The sequence below is a fragment of the Erythrolamprus reginae genome, chromosome 3 (genome assembly GCF_031021105.1).
Source record: "Erythrolamprus reginae isolate rEryReg1 chromosome 3, rEryReg1.hap1, whole genome shotgun sequence".
Lineage (NCBI taxonomy): Eukaryota > Metazoa > Chordata > Lepidosauria > Squamata > Dipsadidae > Erythrolamprus > Erythrolamprus reginae.
The window spans coordinates 219,149,127-219,171,986 of NC_091952.1; the positions used below are offsets into that span (position 1 = coordinate 219,149,127).

Sequence of the window (22,860 nt, forward strand, 5' to 3'; positions counted from 1 at the left end):
TTATAGAGACTCATCAACTGGAAAGTTATTTTTCACATTTATAGGATGTTTAAAATTAAAAATATAATTTTATATATAAGTATTAGTTGCCAGTATTTTTGGACTTTTTGTTTCTATAATATCATTTGGACTGGGGCAGGTGTCCCTATGGTGTGTTTGAATCCACTTTGAATAGACATGATTTTTAATCTACAGTAGGGAATATTTAAAAGTATCTCGATTTCTGGTTTTAGTTAATTATATTTTAATGAAAGTGTCAGTCATATTCGCATCACATCTGTAGTATTAGGTTAAGATAATTAGATTTTCAAATGAGAAGCAATCTCCATCTCTTGCAGATTTCTAAGAGATTCTTATTTATAGTGGCATCTACGCGCTATCCCCTATATCCTCTTTTTTCATATCTTTCAATACCTTTAGAAAAGCCAAGAACAAAAATATTTCTGTTTTTATAGTCCTATGTGCGGATAATGGTTGATGCTTTCTTTTATTCTGTCCATTGTTGCTGTTACACATTAAAAATACTGTTTGTTATTATAAATTTACTTTTATTGAGCTGTTGGGCCAATTACCCCAGAGAGATTAAACTGCTATAGGTGTGTGCAATAATGTATACATCTTAATATGTATACATTGCTACAGTTATTAGACGTTGTATGTACAGTAGCACATGTGTGCACATGAATGTGTGTGTGTGTGTGTGTGTGTGAGTGTAAATAAAGCCTCAAGAACATGTAAATTATTCTTTAAGGCTGAAAGAGTAAAAAATTTCCGCCTTAGCCTTTACTTCCTTTCCATACAGAGGCACATTCCACATTCATTATCCAAAGCATATTTTCTTCTTTAAAAAAAAAAAGAGTGGGGGGGGGGGAGACAGAAGAGAGAGAAAGAAAGAACTTCCCTGGTGGGAGGAATAATTAATTTGCACCCATATCTTTTCACATTCCTGAGCAGTTAAGAAGAGCAAATCTTCTTTCTTTCCTCTCTGCCTCTTCTCTCTCCCCCTTGCCGTTTCTCTCTCTCTCTCGCACACACTCACTTTAACTCTCTCTCGCTCTCTAATTTCCCCCAGCCATCTATTTGTGTGTGTGTGTGTGTGCGTACGCGCGTGTGTGTCTGTGTTACTAATGAAGTTTGCAGACTTGTGTTTGTGTCCGTGAAGCTGCTTTTCCTACTGCCCGTTCCGCTTTGGGGCCAGTGGTGTGGTGGCTCCCGCAGTCCCCGCGAGTCCCCAGCAGCAGCGACAGTAAGTCCGCGCTGCGCGTCATTTGCAGTCTGGAGAATGTTGATCACCTCGCTAATTACACCTCTCTCTCTTCTCTCTTTCTCTCCCCCCCCCCGCTCGCTCACTCTCTCTCTCTCTCTCATTCCCAGAGTGCATATCGGGAATAGACACACAAAGACATGCGCACTCAACTTAATCAGCCATTTTTTTAAACAGGGCTAAAACGATAATAATTAGCAGAATAAAGACATATCGGATTTTCATTTCCTTTCCTCCTTTTCCCAACCCCTTCACAACCAAACAGCGAGACCGCGGTCGCCACTTGCTTTAACAACTCCCGGACCCCAAAGGACCGCTCCATGCCCCCACTTCTTCTTGTTCGTTTTTATTTTCACCCAATAAAGTTGGAGGATTATTTTTTTTCTATGATTATTATTTTTAATGAACCTTCTGGTCGTTTACTTGGATGTGATCAGCTGTTAAAGTAAATAAGAGCCAAACAAAAAAACAGAGAGGCGAAGATCCAGTAAGAACTGCGAGGGGAAATGGAAAGTAAGTTTTTTCTTTAACTTTTATTGAGTAGTTTGTGTTAAATTTAGGTCGGGTATCGATTATCTTTCCAAGCTGATCTTGCACAATCTTTGATATTTCGCTCTCGCTCTCTGCCTGCCTCTCTCTTTCTCTCTCTGTCCCTCTCTCTTTCTTTCTCTCTCTCTCTCTCACACACACACAACACACACACACACACACACACACACACACACTCACAAACACACAAACGCACACACATTCTCCCATCCACTGATCCCCTCTATCTCTCCCTTTCTCATCCCTTCCCCCCCTTTTCCCCCCTTCTATCTCTTTTCTCGTTTTTAGCTGCTTCTTTATGGGAGAAGGCTTCCTTCGCTTTTAAATTTCGGGAGGATGGGATTGGGGTACCTTTCCCTCCCTTCCCCCACCCCCGACAAATTTTAACTTTTGGATTTAAGTGAGGAAGAAGAAGAAGAAGAAAAATTTTTTTTTTGCATTGTGTGTGTGTGTGTGTGTGTCTTTTTCAAATCGATCTGGGAAACGGGCTGATTTGAGCCACGGCGCGGCTGTCAAAAGTCTTTTGCCTGTTCCTTCTCCCTCTTTCTCTCTCCCCCCCCCAACCCTTTTAACCCCGGATTCCGTAGCGCCATGCCTCTGGGGAAAGTTTAGGGTGCTTTGAAAGGAGGGGAGGGGGTTTCAGGGCTCGCGTTTGACTTCGGTGTTGAGGGGTGCGAGTACCGGCGGGACGGAGGGGACACCCCCCCCCCCCCGGTCTCGGCGGCCGTGCGCGCGCGTGCTTTCGAGGTGGGGTGCGGATGGCATTTGCAAAAGCAGCCGGGCTGGGTTCCCTTCCGTAGCGGGCGAGCCCGCTACTAAAGAGAAGCGGCGGCTGGCTGTATACCGGGGCGCTACTTTACTAGCGAGCAGCCGGACCTCGAGTTGCTAAGGCTCGCCCTGAGGGGACTGCTCGGCTGAGGGAAAGATTCGTCCGGCGCTTCTTTCCCTTTGTGAAAAAGGCAGCCGGCGCCCTCCGTGTGGCTGGCTTCCGTTCCTCCCTTTCTCTCTCCCGCGTGGGGCTCCGGCGTTAGATTATTTTCATCGGATTTGTGCCAAAGAAATATAATATTTTCCACATAATATATATAATATATATAATATTATAATAACATATATATTATATTATATAATATATATATATATATATTATAATAACATATACTGTATATTAGAATGTTATATATATTCTTTTTCTGCGTCGTGCGGAGTGTGAGGCGGATACATCTTTCGACCTGTATTGAAGCGGCGCCGAGGTTCCTTTCCCCTCATACATCCCTTCCTGCGGCGGCTAAGGGAGCCGCGTCTCGGCGTCCGCCGCCTGCCTTGCAACCTTGTCCTCGCCTGAAAACATGGGGGGGGGGGGGGTCGGAAACTTTGCCCCCCCGTGCCCTCCGCCCCTTCCCTCCTGCGCCCCAGCCGTACCCCTCGTCCCCCCCCAAACAGACGTCGTTGTATTCCTTTTGTTACCTGCCAGCTGGAGGGGGAGGGGGGTCTCGGGGTCTTCGGCTGCTCGGGGCACTGGGCCCAGCCGAGAGAAGAAGAGGCTCAAGCCAGCCGGATTCAGCCTTCGCGCCGTCCCGAGGAGGCTTCCCCCCCCCCCCCCGCTTCCATTCAGTAAAACGCACACCCTCCTCCTCCTCCTCCTGTTCTCCTCCTCCTCCTCTTCTTCCACCTTAGGTACCAAGGCATACATCGCAAACATTACACCCCCCCAACTCCCGCCCTCCCCAACACCACCACTACCATCAAAAAAGAAAAAAAAAACCCACAACCCAGTTCAACCAAAAGACAACTTGCCAGGCAGAAGATGGTGGATTTACATTGAGGCAGACCCCGCAGGGTCAGGCAGGAAGTCTGACTGTTCCTGTAATCTGACAGTTGCATTTCCTCTCCTTCATTCTCATCGCCTTTTTCATATTATTATTATTATTAACCCTGTTCCATTTTAATCAAGGATCAGGTAGCTGGAAAAAAGAGTGAGAGAAAAAGAAAAAGGCAGAAGGAATTTAAAAAAAAATTAAAAAAGGGAGGGAGAAGAGGGTTGATGATTTTGAAGGCTGGAGAAATTTCTCTCATATGTATATTTGAAAATTGTGATTTCCCCCTTTGGAAGGATTTCCAGTGGCTTGATCCTTAAAGAGCCGGTGATTGAAGAGCAGATGATAGTTTATTCTGTCTTTGAGAGTTTGGTGGATGTCTAAGTGGATGGATGAAAGGAAGAGGTAGTGAGCAGCAGCCTTGGAAGCCCTGCCTGTTGTTGGTTAGGTTGAGGCAGACACTTGGCTGCGATTGGGAACACCACTGTGACATGGGCATCGATCGCTTCCATTGAGAGCAATGCAAAAACACAGCCTGGGTATGTAACACTCTCAGTGCCATCAACCCTTGTTTTACTTTCTATTTACTGACAGAGCTGACAGGGAGAAGGGACTTGGCTTTTGAAAAGCCAGAAAGGAAAGGGGGAGAATGAAAATACTACAAATGAAACAGGGCTGAAGGATTGGAAAAGGAAGAGGGGAAAAAAGTGGCTGTTTAAATATAATTCTGTTTCATACTTTGGACTTTGGACTTGGAAAGAGTTTCCTTTTCTGCAGTGAGATTTTTTAGAGAAAGAATACAACTGGAGCTCCTTCTGTCTTTCTGTTTCTCTGTCTCCTTCTGTCTCTGCCTGCCTGTCTCTCTTTCTCTCTGTGTTGTGCAAAATAGTTGTGGGGAGGGCTGTCTGCTTATGGGGAGGACCGTGAGACAGTTTCAAACAGTAGGAAGGCATACCAAGATGAAAGATGGCTAGCCAGCTGTTTTAACCTCTTGCACCTGGCTTGAGTGCAGAGGCTCCCTCAGATTATTCAGTGAGCCTAGCTGAATATTCATACTCCAGGATCTATACACTGTGGCTGTAGCATCCCATTGGCATTGCTTTGGGCTTTGAAGGCTTTCTGGAAGGCAAACATGTATTCAGTTTTCCTTCTTGTGGGAATGAACATATAAGGTCAATTAAATAGAAGGCAATGGCCATAAATCTTCAAAAATGAAATCTATTCAAAGAACAAAGAAAGGTCAAATAAACCATCTGTATAAGTCACAGTAATATTAGTGGTAGTACCTGCTTGGTAGGTTTAAGAATGATATTAGCCTGTTTTCTGAAAATGCAAGTGGTAAGAAAAAAATATGCGTCTCTCAAATATTTTAAAATAGATATAAGGTTGTGCTTCTATAGCAAAATATTTTATTGTTCATCATCAGGGACTATGTAAAGAAGTGCTGAGAAAATCACTGTTTAATATTGCAGAATTTACTGCTTCCACTCTGACCATGAGCCTAAATTTACACAATGAAATTTGATTATCTCTAATAACAGTATTAGATCCTGCACTGGATGGATGAGAATTGAGGTGGTTTTGTTGATTGCAAGGGTTTAATGTTGCATTTCAGAATCTGATGTGGTTTAGCCTTCCTTCCATTAACTGGAAAACCCCTGAGGTTTTACAATTATTTCTTAAAGATAATACATTTAAGATTGCACTGGTAGGCTGGAGAAAAGTCATATAGGCAAGAAGGGAAGCCCTTAATAACTCTTGAGATTCAGACATGTTCAGCAGTTAGATTGGCTCTGACTTCAGCAAGGGTCGACAATGTGTCATTTCCATGAAGCCAAATTGCCCTCTGCCTATATGATATTAATGTGCAAATCAATATTTCAGGGATTAAATTTCCCTTCTTCATTTTTTATGGTTTCTACCTCAATAAGTCTCAAGTCTATTAGAAGAGGCTGGATGATTTAAAATCCTTCACTGCAGAATGGCTTGTTGTAGCCTTGTTTCACATACCATTTTGGGATTTTTGCTTTAAAAGACTAAAGGCATGGCAAAGAAGTTGATAGTCAATATAGAAACATGCGCAATACTGTAAAGCCTTTTTTTTTTCCAATAGAGATAATAAGGTATTGAATATATACATTTATATGATATATTCATTTATATGATATATACATTGTACTGCTTTAAAAATATTGTGTTAATCCCCTATTGATTTATTCTGGAATCAATTGAGGCTCTTTGCTTGTTTGTGATTTGTTAGCATTCTGATGCTTTTTCCAATAGCATGCTTGGATTATTTTGCAGTGAGTATTCTTTAGATCTTTGAAGACTGTCTAAAAATAAGATTTTAAGTGAATTAAGCTAAGTGATATAAAAAGTCTGCTATTGTGCCTGAGTGATATTAGTTGTATCATATTAATTAACAAAGGGACCTTTTAGTAAGATATTAGCCTTTTAAAGTGGTTGTGCATTGGTGGCGTTGCATTAAAAGAGGTCTTTTGAATATTTATGATTAGATTGAAAAAGGATCAAGGAAGAAACTATAGATGGCTGAAAATTTAGGTCACACACAAGGTTGCGACTTTATCACATTTTGGAAAGGCCCTTAGCTTTATCATTTTGATGGTATTTTATAGCTTCAGACCATCTGGGCTGAGTTCCGCACAGCTGCATGGATTTTGTTTGCGATAGAGCATTTTTTTCCATTCGGTGTGAAATGTTCCTTCCTAAAAAATGTATACCAGACTTACTTAATTTGGTCTTTTAAAAGAAATACATATGAAAAAGGGACAAAAGACTCTTTAATCTGTGCAAGCTGTTTGCTTTTCTTCAAGCTTCCTGTCTGTTTGGTTTTGAAAAGTCATGTTTATTGACGAGATGTTTCTGAGGTGTGACATTAAAATAATATATGGGGGTGGTTTTTTTTAGAGGGGGAATGTCTGATTCCTGCTCTTCTGTCTGCCTGTCAAAACACGGTTAATCTACTCTTATTTACAATTAATCTCAATAAAATTAATCTTAACTGTGCAATAGTCAGTGGCTTAAAATATCTAATTATATTCAATTAACTGCTGTCATAGTAATTAACACTGCTTAATTGCTTCAGCATATATTTATGTAAAGCTCATTAGTTCCTGGTTGTTCTTTTTTCTGTGCTCATTCCTTTTTTTATTGCTGTCATAGCATTGACATCAGGCTAGATTTGTGTGTGTGTGCGTGTGTGCGTGTGCGCGTGTGTGTATGACAATTTCAAATTTGACAATTAATGAATCGGCAACCCTTTTATTTATCCGAGTGTTAAATATTTTAGTAAGCTTTGAAGCAAGATCGTAGTGACTGGGTAGCATTTTTAAAAATTAAATTTGACTTTGTGGATGGAAATAGGAAAAGTCAGGTTAAGCCCTGTATTTAGAGCTTTTCCTGTATCTGCCTTGGGGCTGTACCCACAAGGCATGGTTTCCTTCTTCCAGATAATTCAAAGGGTTAAAGTCTTGGCCAAGGTTCAAATTGAAAAATGCCCAGGGAAAGTGCGTGCTGAAGATGTACAGATTTCATATAATTAGTGCTTAATTATATTAACATATGCAAATTGTCAACTCAGGAGCTTGTTGAACTGGCATAGATCAGTCTGGGACAATTGCCGTATTGTCTGAGACAATAATGGATTTCAAGTTGGTTTGGGGAAACACATAACTAGCTATCTAATTTAACTCATACCACGGTGAAATTTCATTAGTCTCCATGGAGACTGGTTTAATTGTGCTGACTAATGTTCTGGGGTATAGAATGTCTTAAAAAGAAAATGCTGTTTGCCTAATCCACCTTACAATGACACTTGTTTGTACATGTTTCCTTTGTGTGATAATTTGCATATGCAAATAAATAGTTTCTCAGCCCCCATTTGTCATGGCTGTTCATTACCCATGAAGAGGACATTGTTACAACGCTGTTACTGACTCTCCCAAGACAGGATAGTGTCAACCAGTCCAGCTACATTCTTTCATAATTTGTTTCTGATTAATAGACCAGAGTGAGGCTCATTCTATTCAAGCCTCGGGAAAGAGAAGGTCAGTTCTGCCACAGAAAGGAGTTTCCGCAGCAACTAAAGCTCCCCCCCCTTCTCCTCATCTCTCCCCTTTTCTTCTCTGGCTTAACAGAATCATATTTAAAATAATGCATTCTGGCTCTAAGGAGAATGTCCTCTATTAATCTCTGGTTTCCTCAAGCAAAAGATAGAAAAACAAAAGAGATTCAGGTTTTGGAATATTAATCCTGTTTTTGACAGAAAGGTAAACTGATATAATTGCTTTTCAGTGGAAGGAATGGGGGTTTATAGAAGTGTGAAAGCATCGGAAAGGATTAGCATTTTTTTGCATAATGAAAAGCTCTGCTGAATAGGGCACTGAATGGTTGACTGAATGACTAAGATGAAAGGAAGACGAAAATGCAAGCTTCTCTTTCTCTCTCCTCTGCTCAGCTCACCCTAAAGTTATGTTTGTCCAAGACTTGAGAAAACAAGCAGAAGCTCAGATTTCAGCAAGTTTATAAAAATGCCTTGAATTTTCATCATCAGGCTGATGAATATGTATGTAATGATGCAGCTAGGAAGAAGATGATAGATCCAGGTTTGTATGTCATAGAAATACTACATGCTAATCAGGTATTGACTATTGAGTATCGAATCTCTTCTGTGTTTTGTGGGAAGAAGACTTTTTTTAAAAAAAATCAAGCAAGAAAAATAAATGGAGGTCAGGTAGTCTGAAGATTGGCTTTTGAATGTGCTATTCATAAGGTATAGTTTTAGCTCTTTTAATTGATGGTGCTTTTATTTTGTTGGTGTTGAAAGAATAGACCTTGACCCTGTGAACTAAGCAAGAGTAGAAACAATTTATTTCTAGTATACAACCGTAACATTTATGAGTTTGATGCTACTGTATTGATAAGATGAAATGGAATCTAAATAGAAATTTGAATGCAATAAGTATCATTAATGGCATGCTTTAGACTTCAGTTTTTAATATGTAAACAGTGGGCTCATAAGTCATTACTAAATGCCCATGCTTCTATCAAATTTACTGATAAAATATCTATAGACTTAAATGGACCAGGAAGAGGCCTAAAGGTAGGAATGTAATTGGTTAGCTGTTGACAATGTGATCTGTGTGTCTAATTATATGCTATCAACTGTAACTGAGATAGTTAAAATACATTTATTGTGTAAGGCTATGTATGTCTGCTAAAGTAAGCCCTTTTGAATTCAGTGGAATTTACTATCAAGCAAGGAGCTATAGAGCAGGAGCAGATGAAAATAACAATTGGTTCTATCTGTAAGGAATGCAGTATGGAGAAATAAAAATCTGTCTGCATGCCAAGTATCTTTTCTGTTTTACAGGTTAGTGTAATTTTTTTCCCCTGAAGCCATTACTGTATAGGGGAGGAAAATCATTTGAATCAGCCTTAAACTAATTTGGTCTATGTGTTTATTCATATAGCTTATACATATGTGTTTGCAATGGGAGTCTCTTGCATGCAGCTTGTTTGGTATGCAATGCATTTTGTAAAATAAACAAGAAAATATTTGTAGATGATTGGCAGTTGACAGCTCAATAGGAAACTGTACAAAAATGATACAGTGTAAGTTATTAAAGCTTGATATTGCAGATTGATGCCAGAGAAATTCTTTATAACTTTACAAATTTATATTTGTTTGTACGTCTCCTTCAAAATAACCGTGGGTTTTATATATAGCATAAAAGATATATAACAAAAGCTATGGAAACTTTTAAAAAGTTAAATTTGCTAGTGTAAAAATAAATGAATTTATTTTATTAAGTAAGCAAGCATAACTGAATGATGCATGGATTAATGTTCGTTTATATGACTTCTATTAAACAAGCGGAAACCTAGGCTGCAGTCTGTGTATGCTTAGGTAGAGAGTCTGACTATGTATCTATGTTTTTAGGAATAACTCTATTTAAAACAGTGTTAATTTTTTAGGTGACATTTTTGTTCTAGATTGTTATTCTAGATTTGACAGCTTGTGATTGTCACACATGGATGTTGTCTTACTATTTAATAATTCTTCTATGAAAATCTGAGAAAATGGTCTTGATGACCAGATTGTGAATATGCTTCAATTTATACAATAGTCTTACTGATTTAACAGCTGAATGGGAAATGAGGTTGTGTAGAACGCATAACCTGGCAAAGTTTCATAGCATTATAGAAGATAAATGCCTGCTTCTTTTGAATATAGAAACAGATTTACTATGTGCTCATTAGTGTGGATGGCAATGTTTAATTGGCACTTTCTGTAATTTTGTAATTCTAGTGTTCTCCTAAGTCCTTTTTGTTTTTCCTTCGTTATAAGTTTGCTATTCTAAACACTTGGAATGATAGGGCCTGTCTAGTGGGAGATTTAAAGAAATATTAGAATTTTATTTAGGAATGACTGATCTCAATTTTATGACTGAAATAATTTTATCATTTTAAGATACTTTTATAATATGCATAGGATTCTAATGAGATTTCAACGTAAGAAAAAAATGAAGTATTGTGTCTATATTAAAGTATATTAGTTTTTATAATTTTGAGAACTGCCTAGAAGTTGTCTGAAAGTTACTTTTTTAACTTTTTTTAAACAAACAGAATATTTATATTTATATTGTAACAGTGATCTGATTGGACCGTATAAACTTCTATGAATACAAGTCAATACTGTAAGTATTATAGGCTTAGACTGCAGCACGTGACTGTTTCTAAGAGGCAATTCCCTTATCTAACAGACCAGACACAGGAGAAACCGGTTTTTATGATTAAAAATCTTGAATTTTTTGAATAAAACAATAAAGATGTACTTTCATTATAAACATCTTGTAGGAAATACATTATCAAAGAAGGATATATTTTGTTTGGGTGTGGTTTGAGTTAAAGCTAAGTGACATTTTAATTGGCTTTTTTAGTATAGTAAAAGCTTGATATGGTCAACATGGTTCATTTTTTGCTTATGAATGAAAAATGGAAGAGAAAAGCTCATTATGGTGTATATGTAGCTGTGTTTAATATTAATATTTTATTTTGAAATTTGATGATTAAATGCACTTGACATAAAATGTTATGTTTTGCATTTGGAACATCAGGGAAAGGGACCAAAGCAAGGAACACAGGAAAAATATATTTTGACCCTGGAGCATTAGTTCATATTAATAAAAAATGGAACAGGATTAACAATTGTACAATGAAAATGTATTTATATCACCAATGAGCCATCTTCTACTATATTTTCAGATCCCCATTCCTAATCTCCTGTCATTTTGTGCTTCTGAGTTTGACGCTGGTAGATTGCTATACTCTCTGTTGTCTGTGACCTGCAAAACTTAGTCTCCTCATAAGTCTCTTCTTAACAAACAACTCTACGTAAAGCAATGTTTCCGTGGAGGGTTTAAATTATAAGTTTCAGGAACAACTATAAGGTTTATGGACACTAAATATAAAGTGCAGCCTGCGAAAATGATTCTGCAGTGATTGAAAATGTTATGCTCTACTTTTTCTCTTGCTTAACTTCCTGGTCTGCTATATTGGATTGCAGATTAAAATAGGGAATTTTAATTTGCTCTGCATGCCAGTAAATAGCCATTAAACAAACACTAACAACAATCCCCTCCCCCAAACACACATGTATGCTTCTGTTTGGATTTGATTTAGTGGATGTGTACAACTTGATCATTGTTAGAAAAACCAATTTTAGTTCACTTGAATGGTTCAAGATGTGTTTGCTTGTTGATAGCAGTGCTGGGAAACGTGGTCAGTTTTTAGATTCTGACATGGTTTGGTTATTTGTTTAATGTATTAGATCAATGTACCTGTTATACCATTGTTGTTGAAACACAGATTTGTCACATAGATGGCAGCAGTAGAATGTGTTGTAAAACAAGACAAAGAACTCTATGATTTGGGGATATGTTCATATTTTGCCCTGAACATTATTCATTCTTAATTCATATCCAAAAAATATAATATGCATGCATAAGAATAAGGAAGAATATAATAATAAAGCAATAATTATCCATGCTACATAGAAAATTATTTCCTATCATCTTAAATATGTAAACACTAAGCGTATACATTAACATTTGTTTACTTTAAATCTATCCCATTATATCAGTTGGAGAACCTTGCTCTAGTTAAAAACAAATTTAAGATTAAAAAAATCATTATAAGTAAAACATGTTGCAATATTAACTAGGAAAACTACATTATTTTGGTGGTTTCAACACTACTTCATACTTAACTTGTGACCCTAGTAAAATTGCCTTGTTATGGTTTTGAAGTTTGTTTAAGAATATGAATGTGTGTGTAACATATTTTTGATGATACTGAAAAGGAAGGGAGACTAGTATAGATTCATTTCAAGCCATTTTGCTATAGTCAGTTAGCCATACCCTAACCGGGATTTGAACCTGGGGAGTCTGCCTGTAAGGTAGTAGCTTTAACCTCTAGACCAGAGGTTCTCCTTCTCTCAGCTTGTACCAGGGAAGAGTTACATGTTTTTTTCTGTCAAATCAGGTTAAGATACAAAAGACCCAGAACAATAGAGAAAACCAAAGTTTCCCAGAACTTTTCCAGAACTGTTCTGTGAGTACTAAATTTAGGTGAAAGTACAGTATAATTTTCACTGGCTGACCTTTCATCTTTTCCTTTTTTAAAAAAGTAGTATAATGGCCCTTTTTCAATTCAATTATTTTCCAAAGATTGCTTTATCTATTCAGTTCTGATCCTGTTACTGTTATTATTCCATTAACCAATGATTTTCAGTTGCCTAATTTAGATAAATATTTAATTGTCTGGTACTCCTACTGTGACTGAAAAAAATGAAACTACTATAGTAGAATATGAAATTTAACTATGCCATAGTAGTTGCAACTTTCCTTGCATTGCCTTGCTATGTACTATTCAGTTTCTCATTGGCCCAAATTCTGTTGTGTTTTCAAAGTAATAATTCATGAAACTGTTTTCATACAAGGAACCATTTGAGAACTAATTATGATGATCATAGTGCACATTATAATTATCTTTAACATGTTAGCATTGTACCAACTAGTTAATTATTTAAAAGAAAAGCTTTCTGAAGATTTTATATTAGAGATTTTAAATATATAAATTGTATTAAGGACAATCCATGTTTTGTATTCTTATCCAGATAATTACAGGAATCACAATATTTGAAACTGATCTAGTTGCTAAATAATATGCTATTATTTGTTACATATGAAGTGAAAAAAATACTTTTTACTAAAAAGAAGCAAAGAGGCAGAAATTTTAATATTTGCTTTATTCACAAACACTTGGCATTTGACATGGCACAATCTGATATCATAGATTGATGCTACACAAGTTATTTGGATTTTTTTTTTTAAAAAATGGGGCAAATAACTTCTTTCCCCCAAAAAAGATGCATATTAAGAACTATTAAGATTTGCCAGTATGGCTAGTCCTAGCAGTCTATTTAAGTGAATACTGTCAACAGGAAAATCATGAGTGACACTTAAAGTAGCTTACCTCTGATTTATACACAAACCTCACATGAGCACTTGGCTTTGTTCTTGCTCTGGTAAGGGGAACTGATTCCAATAAGGGCAGGAATAAAAAGCTCCTTGCATGGTCTAGAAGTGAATAGCACTTTACCTCAAAGCATGACCCCTATTCCCAATATCTGTTGTGCCATAGTTGACTCTGCCTTTATGTTTATTCTCTGATGAATTGCTTGGAAACGTTACAAATAATATACCTTGCAAAGCTTCTAGATTCAGTGACAACTGTGTAAGTGGAACTTAGGTTCTTCAGCCACTAGGGAACAATTCTCCTGTTCAGAATGCACCCAATTATTATTATGTTTTCAAAATAGTTTAGGTTGAATACTGCTATTGTAGGTTAGAAAAACAAACCGGTTTCACTAACACCGAAGTGAAAAGCGTTTCTGGTAGAAAATGCAGATGCATGTTAAGAAAAGATAGCTTGAGTCATTTTAAGAGACAGAAACTGGTTTCCAAATTTATTAGTTATGCTTGATTGTTTGCCTTTATTTATGTTTGAGAGTGTGTGTGTGTGTGTGTGTGAGAGAGAGAGAGAGAGAGAGAGAGAGAGAACGAACATTTGCAATCTACCAAGGGGGAAGGGACCTTTAGAAAACTTTCAAATGGCATGTTTGCACTAGGGCAGAGGTTGAGTACAGTTACTTAAGTCCCTTGAGACACATTTAGTTAATGGTAGTCATGTTCTGATCCTGTCCAAATCTGCTCCTTTTTATTTAGTGGTGTTTATTTGTGGTTTCTTAAGGTTTTGGTGCTTTAAAACTCAGCTGCATTTTCACAACAAATTAAACAAGAAGAATCATACTGGAAGATAGTGATGAGAGTTAATGATATGTCTTTAGATAAAGTAGTACTTGTGTGCAATCTGATCACAGCTATCAGCTCATTTGTCATGGCTGAAGTGAAAATGTCAGGACCAATGAGCGCATGAGTGCTGAAGGGGGTGAAAGTGCTTTTGGAGACACTTTTGTGCTGGGAGTGGGCCATAGCTTAAATGCAGCTCTGGGGAAATGCTTGGATTAGCTAACCCTGTGCACAAAGCCAGAGAAGAGCAGAAGATGTTTGGAGAATGTAATTTGTTTTGGTGGGGGTGAAGTCCATTTTGATCATAATGTTCCAAGATGGAGAGAAATAATTGTAAAATAATGAGGCTTTGTATTAAATAAATGTTGTGATGGAAACTTGTACATGTTCCACTACAAATGTATTTAGCATCACCACCTGTTTAAGCATGTATTTTGTTTGACATTAGTCTGCCATAATGAAAGACATCATCTGTTGGAATAATAAAAAATGGTAAAATGCAGATTTTTTAGCATTTGTCTGTTGTTAGTTATGTGCATATACACCTGGGAGGGTAATCAAGGGGTGAAGTGCTCCCAGTTTGCTCATGCCTGTTGTTTATTGGAGTGTCAGTTGCAAAGGAAGCATGAAGTTCTGCCTACCTGCCCAGATGCTGCTATTTGTTTTTTATTACTTTCTGCACATGCGCAAAGTATTCTGCACCCTTTGTGACTGGCTCTATGACAACTGACAGGCACGAGTGAACTAGGAGCATTTAACCCCCTGCAGTAATCTAAAATTATGGATTTTTTTTCCACTTCAAGAATTTTAACTCCTTTATTTTACACATTGTGGCTCTTTTTGTGTATACTATAAATGAAATTTCATTCAGTTTCAATAAGTAAATTTCCAGTGGTCACTTTAAGAACCAACAGGCATGTCTATCTACTTCCCTTCATCATAAGAGAGGGAATGAGGAAGTGGAGATCATTTGTACTATTTTGGTAAAGTTTGAGGCAGCTCTCCAGGCAAACTTTTTGCAGACTCTTGGTCTATTTGTCAGGTCGTAAAGTTGATAAGAATGATGATTCTTTGCTTATAGTAGTCTAAGATAATGTACTATTGTTTTCTAGTTTGCTTCATATTTGATACTATTTTTATATTTGAAACACAAAGATTCACTACTTAGGAAAATGCAGCTCTGCTGCCTGTAAATGTGTACTTTTCTTTAGAGCAGGGCTCTTCAACCTTGACAACTTTAAAACTTGTGGACTTCAACTCCCAGAATTCCAGGAATTTTGGGAGTTGAAATTCACAAATCTTAAAGTTGCCAAGATTGAAGAGCCCTGCTCTATAGCAGTGGCCAGTTACTTTGAGGGTTACAGACTATTTCACTTTAAATGACAGTCCTGCTATAACAATGGAATTATAACCACCTGGAATACATAGCCAATTACATTGTAATTTATTCTTTATAAGAAGAAACATCACTGTTTAGAAGCCTGTTTTGTGATTTAAAGTGAATATGATATGTGAGTATTTCAACTTACTATATATTTGCCAAAATTAAGGTTTGTTTGTTTTTTAAAAACAGTCAGATAAATTGCGTTACTTTAATTGCCATCAAACATAATCCTGATTTCTATTGAAGTTTCTTTTTCCCTCTCTAAATTATTTAGCATTCAGGGTACATGCAAGGGATGCTTTAAATTTATTGTTACAAATTGTAATAGTGATCTTGCCTCTCTCTGCTTGTTAGAATCATTGTAAACTTAGAGTAAACTTTTTCATTTGCTCTGTATTGTTCTACAACTATTGAGTTTTATGAAATCATCTTGGATTCTATTAGTGCAAACATATAAATAAAACCATTTGATATTAATTTTCTGCACTGGTTACTCATATGTTTATATCACTGTCATGTATAGTTTTCCCCTCACAAAGCTAATACTCCTGTGTTATAACTTTGTTGTAACTTTCCTCCAGAGTGGAGTTGAACCAGGGAACTCCAAATATGTTCTCTATTCATCTTCTCTTTTTTGAGCTGTTTTCAGAACAGGGTACATTCTAGCAAGTATCATTGCACCATAGATACACACATTAAAATAAACCTTTTTATGTTTTTATCCTTTATTATTCTTAATATGGTATTTGCCTTTTTAGGAGCAGTAGCTTCTTCATGCATCTAAACTGATATTTGCATTGAGCCATTTAACTGACATCATGGCCCTGACATCATGGTCAACTAACTTCAATTTTGTCATAAAATGTCAGTAAAAGTTTACATGAAAATATTTAAAGTCCTGGACTAGGGCTGGGAAACTCTCAGAATCTAGTTTATCTCTACTACAATTTTACCTCTACTAGTAATTTTACTTTCACAAAGGTCTTATCGCTCCTCCCCCTTTCTCAAGGGATTGTTATCAGGATACAACCAGAAGAGTAAGTTTTATGTATGGTCCCTTGATTTCCTGCATGAAATACAGAAAATATGTAAAACAAAGATATACTGTAAGGTAGATGATTCACTCCAAAAGATAGTACTTCCTATACATTTACATTCAATGGATTTTTTCCCCTTGGAATGTTTATTCTCCAAATCCCAGTGAACCATTTGACCTCTTAAGTATCCTGAAAATGGTTGTTTGCAGATGCTCACCTCACTGCCAATTTCTTATAGTTAAAACATTGGTCCCAATATAGCTTTTCATAGAATTGCATTCCTAAATCACTCAACTGGAAGAACTGTTAATTTCTAAACATGGCTGCCTGTTTTTCATAAAATTATTGATCATAAAGGAACCTTTTCTTTTGTCCTATATGTGAGAAAATTATCCATCAATCTTCATCATAAACATGGTCAAAAAACCTTCATCATACCCAATGGCTCCCGATGATAAAACATAAGTTATGTAGAGGTTACATCTAGATAAATGTACTCATAAAGTCTTGAATGAGGTTTTATACCAAGTATGTCTTCTGCTTAGTGTTTGACATAGAGGCAACCAGCTCAAAAATTCATTTCTATAGTAGAATAGATGCAATTATCTCAGTGGATAATTTTGGCACTCTTCAGGCAACTATAGCAATCCAGTGAGCGATGTTGGTCTATTCAGTTCTTTGTGATTTACTAAAACTATCATAGTTGAATTATTTTTATTGTCAAATGCATGACATTTTAGATTGTATGATTCCTAAAACATTATCAAAGACAACTGTTGGTTTCTTGTCCCATCCTTTTAATGATTTATCTTCATCCACTGTATACAAGCTAAAAGAAGTAAGGCATCACTGAAATAAGGTTTCAGACATTTGTTTCACCTCTACTATCTGTGGAAAAGATGCAGCTGAAAGGTTGAAATGGCAGAATAATTTGCATCCAATTTAAATTTTTAAATAAAATAATCCCAGACATTGGATTTAAATTGAAAGCATTTGCCAGCTTATTTATATGTCATTTTGAAAGGCAACAACAAGTACTTTATTTGATCTTAGTACCACTTCCCTTTGTTGCAAGCAAGCAGTTAATTTTTTCTCTTTCATGAAGAGTAAATTCCTCCATTACAGATAACATAGTTGTATATTGGTTGTGTTTTTATTGTTGGATTCTATTGATTTACAGTGCTAACATGAAATATCTGACACCTGTTTCCTGTTCTTTGAATATTTGTAGTGCAGTCAAAGAGGGTTGATAAGGTTCCCCTTCCCCACCAGACATTGAGCTATTTTAAATGTATAATTATTGTTGCATGTCATTTGATAGTTACACTAATTGCTGCCAACCATTGTCTGTTTGCACTTAATGCTGAAACCTGATCAACATCCTGCTTTGGTTGATGTTTGGTGGTAAACTTTAATTAACTCTTATTGCATTGAAGAAGAGCTCAGCTTCAGTGCTAACTAATCATTTACCTTCATTACATCCTGACAGCTCCACTTGTTCCTGGTCTTAATAGATACACTAGTCAGTAAATAAACCTCCAAGTCTTCATGCCTTGAAGTTGTTTCACATTGATATTTTGTTGTTTAAAGTTCAAAGATGGTAAGTGAAAGAGCTACTTCAGTTGGTTCTTTATGTGTGGGGAGGCAAACATGAGTCCAACATTGCTTTTTTTTCATACTAGGTAATTTTGTTTGAATGGTAACTGTAGATTGAAGATAACATTACCCTTTCAATATACTTACTCTATATATGTATCTGTCTTAATGTTATAATTTTTATAGTTATTTTTACTGAAATAGTTTTCCTACAATGATATTAAAGTTTAGTAATCAAGTGATTGGCAGTTCATGTAAATTCAACTTAAAATAGCTGGCTACTTGATTTTAATTTGCCTGACATCAGGTTTGTTTGTAAAGGAATAATATGTGTTAAATCAAAGAGCTTATAATTGTGGCTGACATTTGTTTGTTTACAATGAAAACCAATTAAAGTTTATACATTTTAAAACACAAAAGTTAATTACTGAATTGCTTACTTCACTAGAGGAGTCAAATTTACTTCCACTGGAAAAAGATGATGAAAGGCTCTATTTGATAAAAACAGAAGTCCCAGCTGATTTTGCATTAGCCAAACAAAATTTGGCAGATTACTCTAGAACAATATTAATGACTACGTTATATTTTAAATAATTCTATAGCCAAACTAGACGTTTAAGATTAAATCATATTAAATGACAATGTATGTCTGGATGTGTTTTATTGAAACCTGTCCAATTGAAAATAACTCCTAGTTCTACATATTTTGCAGGAAATGTCACTCAAGGGCTGTGTCTTAAGAACAGCATATGCACAGCCTTAAGTAGTATTGTATCTTTCATTTTGCACTACAGTATGTATAACTGAAGATATATTTTCTCATTTACTGTTTTACTATTTCCCTACTATTGCAGTACAGTTAAATAAATAAGAATTGCATGGATTGCTAACTACCGTAGGTCCATATTTCTAGAAGAAATATAGCAACCAATTTAAGACTTTGTAATCACTAATATAAAATTCAATGCTTTCAATAGTTTTACTGTTAAGTAAAACAAACTTGCCTGAATGTAATCCTTGGTTTGAATTAACAAATTAAAACTCTACAGTAAATGTATTCTGTAGGATTATTTCAGCATAGCAGCATTTATGACATTATAAAATGTGTCAGTAGCCTATTTCAAAACATAAGATTGTAGGAAAACATCTGGTCTCTCACATCTACACCTTTTGAGTTCATTAAGATTTCAAAAGCACTCTCACAAAAATTAAAGATGATTTACTTAATTGGTAGTATCTAAAAATAGTAGATTTGGTAATTTAAACATCTATGAAGGCAGAACAGTATATTATTAAGGGGGAAATCTCTTTTATGGACAAATTTTGAAAATTTAAGGGTTCAGGTTTTTCATTTTGTACATACAAAATTTCAATTTTTAAATCCAATACAGATTTTGGGATGAAAAGGAAAGCATGAAGTTCTTTTCAGATGGAGCTTGTAAAATGACTATAATTTACATAACCTTTCACAAAGTATGTTGTGTGCATTACAATACAGGACTTGATTGATTTGTAGATTAATATTTATACAGCAAAGGAAAATCAAAGGGATTAAGCAGTCATCATTGTAACCCTAATCCTACTTTGCATAGATAAGACAAAGGATTACTGTTTAAATTTTACTGGGTCACTGCTGTTCAGATGCACCTTTCTATAAAAGAAAGACATGAGAAATGTTGTTTTGTTATTTATCCAGTGTTTTCCTGATTCCACAATTTAAGCTACAGACTAAGGTAGTTACTTTGTAATTAAATACTGCTGGCTGGATTAATACTGAAGCAATGCCAAAAAAGGGCTTGTTGATTGCTATTTTAAAAAAAATAAAAAATAAAAATCATGATCAAGGCAACTGATTACAAAATTTAATCTAAAGAGAATTTAATCTAAACAGAAAAGAATTATTATTATTATTATTATTGTTGTTGTTGTTGTTGTTATTATTATTATTATTTATTAGATTTGTATGCCGCCCCTCTCCGTAGACTCAGGGCGGCTACAAATATACATTGTCATATTTGTTATACAGGGTGATTTTGAAAAGAAACAATTTTTTTGGTGGCAAAATGCTGGTCTTTATATGGAGGAATTAAGGTGAACTAGTTTCACAGAGACAGCTGGGAACAATATAAAAGAATTAACAGTGATATTTCAGTTGTGTAATTTAAATTAAAAATAACAATCTGGCTATCATTGAAACCTTCATATATATAAAATAAGGAAACAACTTTTTCAAAGACATGTAAAAAACTGATCTGTCACATGACATTTCAAAATAATGGTGATAGTTTTTTCAAAAAAATCTGAACCAATAACCTTTGAAGATGATAAAGTAAAAAGACATGAAACAATATTGTGATTCCACAATCAGTCAAGTATGTGATTTGCAAACTTTTCTGGTTTTCTTTTTAAAGTGATGCTTTAAGTACACAATATATTTGGTTACATCCTTTTATTCAAACTTAATTACTTTCTCCCCTTTGTCGTGACATGGGTGGAAAGTTTTTGCCGTGTCAGGAGAGGTCGTCACACATTCTTTTGCAGTTCTCTTCATTAATTCCTCCTTGCAGAAGCATTTTCTATCGTGCTGGGAAGGTAGAAGGGTGTAATAGAAGAGCTCTGAAACATCAGCAGGAAGCTCTAAGCTGGTTAATGCAGTATAATTGTCTGGACATAGACTGGTCTTTGTTTGTGTCGTTCACTTCGAATCAGCTGTAATTAACTCCAGAGTGTTTCCAGATTGCCAGCAAAGAAAAATTACAGCTTTTCTGTTTTAAATTGGAAAGCTCACAAAGACATTAACTATGCATATTGCTTTTACTTTGATATAATTCTCTTCGTAAAGAGAGCAGGGAAGGTTATTTGGCACCCATTCCCCAACTCTGATCTTTCAAGTCATGCTGTCCTAAAGCTGTTTGATAGGGTGACTTAGTGTGTCATGGCTTTTATAGGGATCTCTTTCCAAGAAAAAGGGTCGTCTTTGCCTCATGCATCTGCCGTACTATCTTGGGGCTGCTTCAATAATAATTTTTTTTTAGAACTTTGGTTCATGTGCTAGTGGAATTAGGTTCCAGATAGATGTAGAAGTTCACACAGGCAGCCAGGCTTGAATTTGTTACAGGAACATATTCACTTTTGCCTATCTTAGTTTCTGTATTGTTACAAAGATCTATATCTCAGTTTGATTACGCTTTCAGTTCTCCTTAGATTTCGACCTCATGCTTTTTGTTCAGGTAGTTTACCTGTCTTTGGAAATTCTAAGTCTCAATATTTTAGGAAAGGGGGGGCAGGGAAATAAGTCAGATTTTAAATCTGCTTCACTTGTGATCAGTCAGATGTCAGCCACACCCAGAGTAAAGGTAAAGTGAGTAGCATTTTATAATTACAGATTCCAATATGGTCTAAAATGAGGGGACTGAATGAGCAAGCCTCTAACTAATGCATCTAATAATACAGCACTATACACAAAAGATCTGTCAGCAACTGATGCAAAAAAGTCCAACCAAAATCTCTCTTCCTCCTCTTTTCTTCTGATTTTAACAATAAGGAATTTAAGCCTCAATGTGGCTTTAGCAACCAAAGAAAAGAAGCTCTTGGTGTCTGCATAATACCACTTTGATGGATTTTTTCATCAGCTCTCTGTACGTGGTAACAAATAAACAAGCATAATTATACTTGTGAAGGCCTATTCATTGCTTTGTCAGGATTAGATATATGTGCAGTTTTCACACTGAGCCTCTCTTTTGTCTTTGCCTAACTCACTATGACATATTGATAGAGGATTTGGGATAGGGAAAAGGCCACAGCAGAGACAGTGATGACCTTTTGGAAACTTGATATAATTCAAGGATTTTTATTTATTTTCTTTCTTTCTTTCCTTCTCTCTCTTTTTGAAGATCTGTAACTTGTTCCCAAATGTAAGTGGGCAACTTTTAACCCATTTTTAGCAGAGTAAATAAAGAATCAAAGTGATCTGAGATGTCTAAAGAGCAGATGGGAATAAAAACAATAGAGTAAAAAGTCCCTTGCTCTTCGTTCCCAGCACTTTGCACTATGGCTAACCTAGCATTCCATTACCATTATTCTCTGCTCTTGATCAGATCACGTTCTTTTTAATCATTTCACAAACAGTGTCTCACTGAACCGTAGAAGAAGGTTGGGACAATATCAATTAAAAAAACAGAGGTAAAAGTGGCATTTCTGATTCTTAGCTCTAATGGGAACTGCATTCTAAATGCAGGGGAATTCTTCCATTGTTCAGAAAAGCACCCCCCCCCCCTTTCATTAGCAAAGCTGGCTGTAGGTGGGTTTTATAATTTGACTGAGCCAGAGTTTAGAGAACAGTTTTTATCCAGGAGCAATACAGAGCTTAGTAACAGGTTTTCAGTGCATTGTCCATATTTTTCTAATAGAAGGAAGTTAGATCATCAAAGTCGTTGGCCTTTCAAATTGCTGGTAGAATTTACTACACTAAGCAGGCTAGCAGGTATGTATTCAACTGCTTACTCTTAACGTAAGATTTAATTTTTTTTCTTTTTTTGGGTGATTTTGAATCTTACAAGAAAATAGAAACATTTATTAATAAACAATTGAAACTGAGCTATAAAAGTTAGTTGGATGATACGGTATTCCACTTTATATCATAACGTGGAGATAAAAAACATATATAGATTAGTATATTAGTGAACATACATTAATTGCAGCCATAAAAGATATACGTAGCTTGTTTTTTGTTTTTAAAGTTTCTCCCCTTCTTTTATACTGATAGTATTTATTTGAAAAAAGGATATATCTTCTCTGGAATTTCATGCAATATATTCAT

At 35.9% G+C, this 22,860-nt stretch overlaps 1 protein-coding gene across 4 annotated transcripts in view; it reads left to right on the top strand.

The window, feature by feature from the left end:
• Nucleotides 1–1,394: 1,394 nt before the first annotated feature.
• ZFHX4 (zinc finger homeobox 4) overlaps nt 1,395–22,860 on the top strand; it is a 208,434-nt gene continuing 186,968 nt past the window's right edge. For 2 of the 4 annotated variants that reach the window (XM_070747958.1, XM_070747961.1), the window contains exon 1: nt 1,395–1,777. The gene's annotated coding sequence lies outside the window, so the exon portion shown is untranslated. Of the gene's footprint in view, nt 1,778–15,490; nt 15,536–17,971; nt 18,046–22,860 lie in introns of those variants that run through there. The other 2 variants (XM_070747959.1, XM_070747960.1) reach the window with 2 other exon arrangements.